Here is an 11500-nt window from a genome sequence, read left to right on the forward strand (position 1 = left end):
TGCCCTATTAAGGGCAGGGCTGTTCCTACTCTTTGGTAATTAGTACAGCTGCAACTCCTCAGGGCCAAGATTGCCTTCAATACTCTCTCTATTCTCCTACAACCCATCTTCCCACAGAAAACTGAACGGGGTTGTTGCCTTAAGCTGTGTACGACTTATTATGGGAGACATGGGGATAGAGTAGAGAATGCTTGAATACGGTATAAAATTTATTATGGGACATTTTAAATGCTCTGTGGGATGTGGATACTGAGAGATGTTTAGAGGAAAGATCAAAGGTAGGGAAAGGGAGAGAACAAGTTGGATCTGGGAGGAACAATTGTGTACGGAGGAAAAAGAGGACAGGAAAGGCCACCTGCATATTGCTGGTCAGTATTTTCATCCAGTCCCCATCACAACATCATACCTAAACTCTCTCCTTAGCAAGCTGTGTGAGCATGGTCCCTGTTCCCTCTGTGTGCACGATCCACTAGTGAACTTCAATTTTACTGGCCCTAGCTGATCTCTACCAGCCACAAGATTGAGGGGCTCTTAGGTCTGGATGCCAGAAACTGGAGGAGGTCAGGATCAGAGGGACAGCTACCAGGCAGATGGAATATCTGTACTCTGAGTTGTCACTAACCAGGCACTCATTGCCACTGGACTTCAGGACACAGCCTGTCTCTAGCTGACTAGGAAGGCAACTCCTGTGACTCCCAACACCCAGATGATTTCTACCAGCATCATTTCTATAATAGCTTCTCCTTCTGCTTACATCACCTTTATACACCTTTTTTGAACACTACAAATGCCCTGTAAAACAGTCCCTAGATGTCAAATCCTTTTGCAGTTGCAGTGGATTTGCACCCAAGGCATTTAGAAAACCACTGGCTGTGCAACAGGCAGACAGTGGGAACCCAGAGGGTGAGAAGACTGCCTGGTTCATGTCCCTGTGCTCTATGAAACTGGGTTGTAATTGTGTTTTGGATGTTACTACAGCCAGAGACACAAGCAAAAGTGCACCAGCTGAAATGAATGCATGTCTCAATATTTTAGCCCTTAGTACACCTGTGTAGAGAACACTGGTGATCTAAACCAGAAGGCAAGGCCTACACAAGCCTGAGTGCAATCTGCCATCTTAATTCATCCTCATGATCTGTGTTACCTTTTGTATGCATTCAGTGAGATTTAGATTTTCTGCAGTCTTTTCCCAAATGTGCCACAAAGTTTGTGGCATCTTGAGTGGAACATTCTCAGCCTGATACAAAGCTCATTGCTGCCAATGGAAACCCTTTTGTGTCTTGCTTTTCCATTTATAAAATAAAGGTAACAACTCAGATTTTTCTGCTCATAGAACTAATTACAGTAAATCTTCAGGGAAGAAAATCACATGACAGCATTCCACCAATGCCTTTATCAAACTAATGGGTCTATCCAAGTTTTTTATTGCAAAACAAAGCACCCAGTGTTGCAGATCCACAAGGACACTAAAGTGAAGCACTGAAGTTAAAATGCACAGCTTAATTACTTCCCATAATTTATTGGACGTACACAACTGATTCCATGGTTCTCCAAAATTGATTCATTATGACCTTGAAACAAATAAATGGTATGAAGGACTTTCAGGCTTTCTTTTTCTTCCCCCACACATAAATTTACGAAACTTCTCAGGATTTGTTAAACATTTTTAATGATAGAAGGGGACATAATCCTTCTCAGAGCCTCTCAATGTCCTGATCTGAAGCCCATTTCTTTAAGAGAGCATATGATCCATGTTCACACCCTTTTATCCCTCTTTGAGGATTACAATTAAAGGCACATATTTATATAAAATGTATTAAAAGACAAGAGAGCTTCAGCCTAATTCACTTAACTGAACATCTCTACAGTTTAGATCTCTATACCTGGGGTAGTCATCCTCGGCTAACTTTATAACAAGTGGAAAGAAACAGTCACTTTATCTTGGTGGGGTATTGTATCCTGTGGCAAGCATCTGGAATAGCTCAGATGAAAGCACACTTTTCCTTCCATTAGCTGTAAAGACAGCCCAGAGTACCAAATCCAGTGACTCAGCGGCTGTCTACGCTGGGTAGGCAGGATGGATCCCATGCTCTGGGATTCACAGATGTCTCTGTCAGCCCTGGTAATGTATTCACACCTTCCCAGGATCCATTTGGGTAATGCTATCTCATTCTTAACTTCAGAAGAGAAAATGATGCTGACTCCTGTGACACTTCAAGATATCGTAACTTCCCTGCTGAAGCAAAGTCCCTTCCCTTTTCTAAGAGCTGGGAAATCCAACAGGCAGCAAAATCCCCAGAAGCAACACTATGACAAAGAGAAACCTTATGATAAGGTATTACAGTGATACCTATCCGAAAAAATGGGTTCTGGAGGAGACCTAGTTCTTCCAAAAACTTTTTCTCTTTTTCCTATGGTTTGATGTCAGAAAGGAATTTTAACTAGCTACTCCTTATTTCAGAGACTGGCAGTATGAGAAAATGGTCCAGGTAAGCTTTTCTAGAGCACAGGGCAGCCACATAACTAAGGAGGTGGAAAGAAGCAGTGCTACTACAGCATTTTGTTTCAGAGTTTTCTGATGCTCTGTAAATACAGGCCAGCCAAAATACACAGGTGGATGACTGCTCTTCTTCAGTATCTTCCCTTGTGGACTCCTTACTCCCAAATAAAAGTTCCTATTCCTGAAAATTGGTTCTGTCCTGGGAGCAAGCTAAGTATCTGCAATGAAACAACATTCAGTCTGAAATCAAATAGATCACCATAGTGATCTGGATTGCTCAAGCAGGAAAACTGCTCTGCTTATGTTCCCCATTCAGCCATTTTCCAGTACATCTGTGCTAAAAACCCTCCCCTCTTCAAAGAAAGCTGAACGAGGTTCTGTGGTACCTGTCTAAATCTACAATGATTCTGACAGCGAGGAAAGCAGACAAATGGTCTGGTTTTACATTGGTCACAATTTTCACGTTACTGTATTGTCCTCATTATTTGTGGAGAAAGATGTTTCATATGCAGCATTCTCAGAGACACAGCAACCTTCTCATCTGTTAAAGATTTTCCCTTGATAGAGCTTTTGCGATTTACATCCTTTAAGGATCTGCCTATTTGTATTTTGCATGGATCACTGTGCATATGTATTTTGCATAGTGAGGGAATAAGTCTGAAATGAGTCAGTATTTTCGCTGTGCTCAAGTGAAATAGTTTGAAAATTCCCCTGGCTGTGGGTTCAGTGAGATCTGAGCAGTTTCCCTTGCAGTGGATAAACACTTTTTCAAGGAATCATCTCTCTGAGGACATTCTCTCTTAAATTATTAATATATCTGGTGGTTCTTAGTAGCTTGAATTCATCACAGCTTTCGCATAATAAGCATTCTCTAATTTGAGTGTGTCACATCCATACAGGGACCAGCATGACCATCCAGTCTGTACTCCTGCATAATGATCATCTGCTGGAGAAGTTTCTTTAGTAAGTCCAGCATTCATGGCTCAGCTGCAGCATTGCCTGCAGAGAAGTATAAAATATTGCTTTAAAGACTTCCATATAAATGATCTATCACAGTCTCCTGCATGGAATTCCAGTAACTGAGCATTATAAACATGTGCCTTACTTTTAAAGAATGCTTCTTATGTAATGTTTGGCTGCACTGGGTAGAGACCATGATCAAGACACAAATAAATGAGCTGTACACCACTACACGGCGTTCTGATTTTCCCTACAGAAGCTTCCTCATACAAATATCAATTTTTCACTGAATCTCCTGTATCAGCATTACTAGAATTGGCTTAGCTTTACATTTCTCTCCCAACCCCTTGCTATAAATAGCTCTGTCTCATATATCATTTAAAGAGAATAAAACATTACTCCTTGCATTCATTTATTTGATTTTACAGCCCTGCTTGTATGTTAATCAAACGCATAAAGTGCTGAGGTGCATAGGTGCCAAGTAAAAGTCAATATTTTACCATGAACCTCATTTATCTGCATTAGCCTGAAACAAGGTAGATCTGTAAATTTGGACATTATTGAATTTAATGACAAAGATCAATTACAGCATCTTTGACAGGACAGGGATTTGTCAGATGAGGGTGAAAAAGCACCACTTCTTCCCAAGAGAGCTTATAAATGCTGGCTGGGTGATACTGTCCATCTCATCCAGTGGACTGATGCATGCAAATTCTTAAATAACACTGGTTGTATTTGAAGTATTGACCTACAGTTTAAAACACAGCTAAGTTATAGTGAGCTCTGAGGGACTGCTCAGCAGGATTGGCTGTAATACAAGAAAAAAAGAGCTAGAAAGTAATCAAAGTGTCTTCATGGGAGAGATGCACAATTTGGCTGCAAAACTGAAAGCAATTCTGCACTCAGTCTGATTCTTTCTGTGTCCAGTACACAAATACCAATCAAACTGTTTAATGATCACTGTGGTAGTGCAGATTTTTAATTTACAAAGCTCCCCAGAAGCACAAGCACTAGTTTTTGGAAGGAAACTTGGGAAAACATGGAGAATAACCTCCCCTGATGGAAACTACTACATTTCATTGAAGCCAATGCCTACAAATGTGTAATACTTCCTACCCATCCTTCAGCACTACGACCTTTCTCCGTCACTGTGTAGGAAGCATTAGTCTCACCTGCTTGGCTTGTCTGAAATGCCAATAAGGTTTCACAAAGGAAAAACCATTTCTTTTTTTCCTTGGTGATTTTCCAGACTTCCTTCCAAGGGGTGTTGGGTACCATAATAGCCTTTGAACTTGCTAGGAATTTAAGAATTTCAGGGTGTCTCAGGATTGATCATGTATCTCAGCTGTTTTTTCCAAATCCCGGAAGCCAAGGCAAACCTCTAATGCATATTTTTAACTAGCAGATAGGCAGAGATTAGTTACTATGGATCAAGTCTTTAAACATGGAAATCCTGAAACCCTGACAGAACTTCATTAGACTGCTTTCACAAAGAAGGGCTACAGGGTTATATTCTGTATTTTCACTGGTAAGTTCTATGTAATTCAAAAAAGCAAGTTCTCTTCTTGAAAAAATGTTCTTTTGGATTGAATGAAACACACACTTCATGCCACATTTCTTCTTGCAAAGATAGGAGTACATATATTGTATAAAGCTGATTTATTAGCATGATAATGAGACTAGGTAGTGTTTTTAGTCACATCTGTCCTTCATGGAAGTATTCCAGCCCACACAAACAGCAAGCACAGATCCTGAATCCAAGTGCACCTTGTCTTAAGCTGACACTAATCTCACGCCATTGTATTTAGTGAGATGAGACTGAACAAAAAGTACTTGGACAGTTTTGAAATGTAATGGGACCTTTCTGGACATGCAGGTTAGCCCCATGAAGACAGCTGCTGCCTGCAATCATGAGTGAGGACCAGAAAAACAGTAGTGGGAGGGAAGCCAGCAAAGTCAAGGACTCAAAGCACAGCCAAATGACCATGCAGAGAGGTTCTCCATTCTAAACAGGAAAGCAAATAGTCAGGTATGATGAAGAGTTACTGCAGTTTCTGAGAGCAGGAGTCAACAACTCGTACAATTAACTACTAAGAGCACAATGACAAAGCTTAGTCCATTCCATACACAGCAAGCCAGAAAGTATGTGTTACTTGAGACGTGTAGCTGTCATGGTCTGCCTGACAACATGCTGCCAAGTGAAACACGGGGAGGTTACCTTCTCACCTGGGACAGAACGTGTTCAGAAATGCTCAGCTATGATGTCTCAATGTCAGGTTGTAACAGACCAAGACAAGCAAAGTCAACCACCTTCAGTCCTGTGAATATCCCTCAAGATCAGTTCACACCTCACCTTCAAGTAGCTGCATATTCCTCTCATCTTCTCCTAACACCAGCAGTGAACTCAGTCATCATGGTGTAGAATTTCCAACTCATTTATTTCAGACTTTAAGAAAAACAGGGCAATTTTGCCCTCAGAATAGCAACACCAACAGCACACAAGGTAGAAAGCCCTTGCTCCTAGAGAAGCAGTTTTCTTCACTGGGAGTGAGCCATGCCTTGCCCATCTTTGATGTATCAGAGGATTTCAGGCACCTAAGATTTCCTGGCTCATGTGACTACTCTTATGAGGGAAACATCATGGATTGGCCATCATCAAAAGCTGAGAAACAGAGTTTAATGAGCTATAGATGACAGGACAGTGCAAGCAAGAACTAAGGGTAACAAGCCTCCATATGTGCTGTAGATCAACACCACCACCTGAAGTTGGACTGTCATTTTGTCCTGTGTTTCTTGTACCCACTGTTTCATTCACAATGTCCCCAGTTAGCAGATCTAATACTGAATCTGTTTAAACTAATCCAGACTATTTTGCCTAAAACAGTTTGGGGAACACTTAGCAAGCAACCTGAAGAAGCAAAACACTTCAGCAAATCAGGAGGAGTGATGAACATGTACGGTTAAGCAGAAGATACAAACCTATGGAGATAGCACAGCCGGACCTAGAAAGCTATGCTTGGACAATACCTTTTGTTAACATTCATCAATAAAGTCCAGTACTTATGCTATAAATCAATTGAAACTTTTCCCTTAAGTAGTTGTATGCTAGTTTCTTTTTATTTGTGCATATAAGAAGAAGGTAAACCAATTTTAGACAAAACAGAATTAAACTGATAACTTTAGGGAAGCCAGACTTGTCTGTTTGAAGTGGTTAAGATATGCTTGAAGAGATATTCAAACAGGGTAGGTCTCTAATGAAATTTCACATAACCAAATAGAAATGTCTTCAAAAAAATCCTTACATTGTGATCTACAAAAATTATTTTGCTGTTAAGTAGATTTTGAATTTCAAATGCAGATGGCATAAAAAAAAAAGGTTGGTTTGCTTGTACCCCAAGTCCTGGGGACTCCCTGTGTGTGTGGCATGTGGGAGACTGATGGTTGTTGGGATTATTTGGTTTATCTGTTCCATTACTAGTTTTGATCCTGAAAGTATAGTTCACTGCCTGCCAGTTAATGACAAAGCATTAATATATTTATTAACTGTTTCATCCTGATTAGAGTTTAAACTGAACAGAGCCGTTTTTCAGCAGAGATACAGAACCAGTGTCAACTTCTGACACGAAGTGTTTTAAAATGCCAAACCCTGGTATTTTATCACCATCTGCTGGTGACAAAGTGTCATTCACTTAAAAAATATAAATTCAGTCTCAGCATGTACAAAAGAATTCTCTCCATAAAGATTCAGAGACCTTAAATGCAGCAAAGACTAGTAAGACATGCATGGAACTCAAGTCCCAAAAAGTCATCTGAGGAACAGATTACATGATCTCCTATACTCTACAAATATTCTGTCATAGCTAAAGCTCTCACAGAACCATACTCAGGTGCTGTCAGATAACACTAACAGAGGCTTCAAGGTTGCTGGTAAGTGAAATAAAATTCACAGTAGAGACACCAATTTCCTCTACACCACTGGCAAAGAACAGGTCATGCAAGGTCAATATGCCAGGCATCTTTTTGCAACCAAACAAGTCATCATCTCTTTCAGTTGCCCAGGGGAATTGGGCAGGTTTTAAAACCATTTTCCAAATCTCAAAAAATCAGCACTACTGAAAAGTAAACTATATTCTTCCTCATTCCTGACCTCTGCTGCAACCTATTGCCCTTATGCTTTTCCCTATCTTCACTATTCCTCCTTTCCTCCCCTGTACCTCCTACCATACCTAAAAACACTAGCACTGTGAGCTGGAGAAGAGACTGGATTCCTCCCACTTAAATTCCCATGTAACTGAGGCTCCTCAGTTAAATGGCTGAACTGCCAAGATGTCTTCTCTAATTACTGGCAACAAAGATGCTCTTCCAGAGGACAGTTTCTGCCTTAAAGGAGCCACTGTCTAGAAAGAACAGAAGGAAACTGGTTTTAATTTAGGTACTTCCCTCAGGCTCTTAGGTTGAGTAAGAAGTGCTCAGTACTCTCTTCTTGCTTTGGTGCTCAACCTAGAGGCAGCTACAGACAAACTTCTACAGCCCCAGTGAGACTTTTTCAACATGGATGGAACCTGTGGTGCTACATAAATTTCTCCTGAGCACCTACAAACTGGGATTCTCTAAGTGTTTCATATCTAGATACAGGTGAGCTTATTTTCATAGCACCTCTCCTGACTCAAGACTACCTGCCAGCAAATTGCAAGTCTCTCCTCTTACAACATGAGGGAATTAGGGCTTCTGAAAGAAGAGGTCATCCAAATTTTAATTTTTTACCCTGAGAAAAAACAAGGCATTTTTGACCCACATCTTGGAAACAACTGAAACATTCTGGCTAAAACTTTTACATATATAAAAATATAAACTAATGCAAGTATTTACTGAAAAGAACTTTAGTCCTAATGGTTAAAGTTTGGAAAAGTTGAGAAGAAGATAAGCAAAGGTCATAATAGTGATAAATTATAATGCAAATTAAAATCTTTTAATATAAAACAGCACCACCAATTGGACCTGTGTTCACTGTCTTCAGATTTTGACTGCTTTGTGCAGTTATTTGAACACACTCAAAAGAGAATAACTACTCTGAAGTTAAGTTGGGCACTTTGGCTCTTTATTCCAGTCTCCAAGTAAATATTCAACCTCTGTAGATTTATCTGGTACTTTTTTCACTATCACTATTTCTGTAAGCAAAATGCTCACTGACTTCAAAAGGGAGAAGATTAACACTTATGGGTCAACAACACTGAGGAAAGCAGCTACACAACAAACACAGGCCACTGCTCAGCACAAAGACAATTAAAATCTCTTTCTGAAGTGACCTTAGAGTCACTGACTCTGAACCACTTGATATCACTTTCCTGCATGCTCCATTTAGCCCTGTTCCTCCTCTGTCCCATGAGGCAGCTCCTGCTTCACCATTACATAACCCTGTCCTTCTTATCCCACATTTCCACTACCCCAAATGCCCTCAGCCCTATACCTGGTACCCAACAGCAGCCTCATCTATGTCCTCCAGGCCATTAAGGATTTCGTGAGCTCTAAGACTCCTCAGCTACACAGAGAAAACAATTCTTGAAACATCCCAGGCTTGATTGGTCAGGGGAACAGGTCATGAGCTCATTCTTCTATATCACCTGATTTCACATGGCCAAAACAAGAGCTTCCCTACCTTCCCGAAATGGGAGAGACATGCACCTGTGGGTGGATCTGTCCAGTGCCTTCCTGACTGCTGACAGCTAGAACTGGCTGCAGGCAATCTGGGGTAAATGGACCAAGAAATGACAAGAACAATTGAAAAATATGGAACAACTTCTGCACAATAAATGACTACATACATTACAACTCCTCAGGTTGGAAAACAAGCAAATGACATAAGTTCATTAAATCCTTAATGGGCCTGGAGACTAGAAAAACAGCAGAAAAATGCACTAGCAAACAAAGAGAAAAAGGTGTCCAGAGAAAGAGGAAAGGAGAATAACAAATCCCACCCCCCCAACATACAATATGAATACTTTACAAGCTATTGCTGCTTTTGCAACTGCAACTAATGAAAAAAGAAGGACAAGAAAATTACTCCTTATTCAGGAAAAAGTTACTTTCAACAGTTCTTGCTCATCCACACCTCACTGCCATCATGTTCAGATATATGTAGATGCTTCTGGTCTGTTTGTTCAGCACATATTCTGGCAGACCACCCACCACTACATTGGTGAAGTTTTGTGGCAATCTGGACTCAACTTGCCTGAGTTCTTCCTCTTACTCCTGCCTTTACCTCACCCAGGAACAGAAACTTCTCCTCAGAGGTTCTTTACAAATAACTGTTTTCTGTGTCATGCCACTGTCTGTTACTATTGAATGGGAAATTGTTGGGAACCATCCCCATATGGGCCACCAGTTGTTGGCATCAGTGCTTGACACCAACCAATGGTGGATGGGAACTGACTGTCACCATTAGTTTATTATCTTATTGTAAAGCTTTCATAGTATCTCTCTGTGAGGTCCCACAGGCAGCTCCTCACAACACTAACTCCTTTTCTTTCTTCCACACAGCTGGCTGACTTTTTCCTGTCCCTAGCACAACTACCCAACCCTTTCTATCCCTAACACAACCACCTAACCCTCATACCCTACCCTTACCCAGCACAGCCAATTGACTCCAACTCTCCCCTCAACCAGCTAACCCACTCTTTTATAACACCCATCCTTATTGGACCATCCTTATTGGACACAGCTGTGCCCTGTTGAGGGCAGGCCTGTTCCTACTCTTTGGTAATTAGTACAGCTGCAACTCCTCAGGGCCGAGATTGCCTTCAGCACTATCTCTAGTCTCCTACAATCCATCCTCCCACAGGAAATACCTTCCCTTACTGCACACAGGGGATGTGCCTGTTCCATTTGACCTTTTACCTAAATGGCATTAAGGCATGGATCTTAGTAGGGGTGCAAGTGAACATCTGTGTCACAAGTAAGTTCTAGAGCAACTTCATAAACTGGCTGAGATTAGCTTTTGGCAGGGGGAGCAGCAATGGCTCTGCTGCTGTCATTACACAGAAAGCTCCACAAGTTTAGATAAATAGTAAATAATTAGGTTTAAATTTAAAAAAAAATCATGCCTAAGCAAGAGTGCATGAGAGCCCTGATGAGATCAGGCTGTAAAATGTGGTTACCCTGAGCCTTTTCGACATGGTGTAATCTCAGAGGTTTGCAGCAAGTTGGCAATCTGAGATGAGCTCTTGCCTAATTAGCAGATTTCTTGTTGTGTCTCAGTGGCTGCACTGCAGAGATTGGCCACCCTCCACTAATTTGCAATATCTCAAGCTTTAAAACACTTTCTTTCTTTCCAGTTCATTGGGGCCAGCTGGAAAAGCACCTGCCAAGCAGAGAACTCACTTGCAAAGGTTCAAATCCAAAATGAGGCCTGGGACTAAGCAGTTCTGCACCATTGCCTCAATACTTCTTACACCTGGGCTTCTTACTACATGCAAGAGGTGAATCAGGCAGAAATACATATTGCATCCTGCCTGTACAAATAATCGTGGGCTAGCATCAGCATTTTAATAGGTCTTGCTCTTGTAATTCCCTCACATTTTCACACTGCAAGGGACAGGTTGGTTACTCCATCTGGTAGCAGGCACTGCAGTCTTCATTTTGTTTAAGTTTTTAGCATTTGGAAAGGCAGCACAATCCTTTGCTAAAACTTTACTACCACAAAGTGGGCAACAAAAGCAACCCTGGGAGCTTCCCCAGCGACAGACCTCTGCCATAAGCCACAGGTGCAGTGCCCAGGGTCTGGGAGGGCTGAGGACAGGAGAAGCTGTCCAACAAATGTGATCCTGGCTGCAGGAAAGACCCTGACATTTCCTACAGAGATGGGTCAATCACAGGTTTCAGAGTCCATAGCAGCACACTGGCATGGTAAAATGGGAGAGGTTTCATAAAGGTTTGTGACAGAAATATAAACACGGGTATGATTAAGATTGAAGGATGAATTAAAATACCTGTGTATACACCAAAAGACACGCGAGAACAAGATTTAAAGGAATGGCTTTTATA

The sequence above is a fragment of the Vidua macroura genome, chromosome 2, assembly GCF_024509145.1.
Source record: "Vidua macroura isolate BioBank_ID:100142 chromosome 2, ASM2450914v1, whole genome shotgun sequence".
NCBI lineage: Eukaryota > Metazoa > Chordata > Aves > Passeriformes > Viduidae > Vidua > Vidua macroura.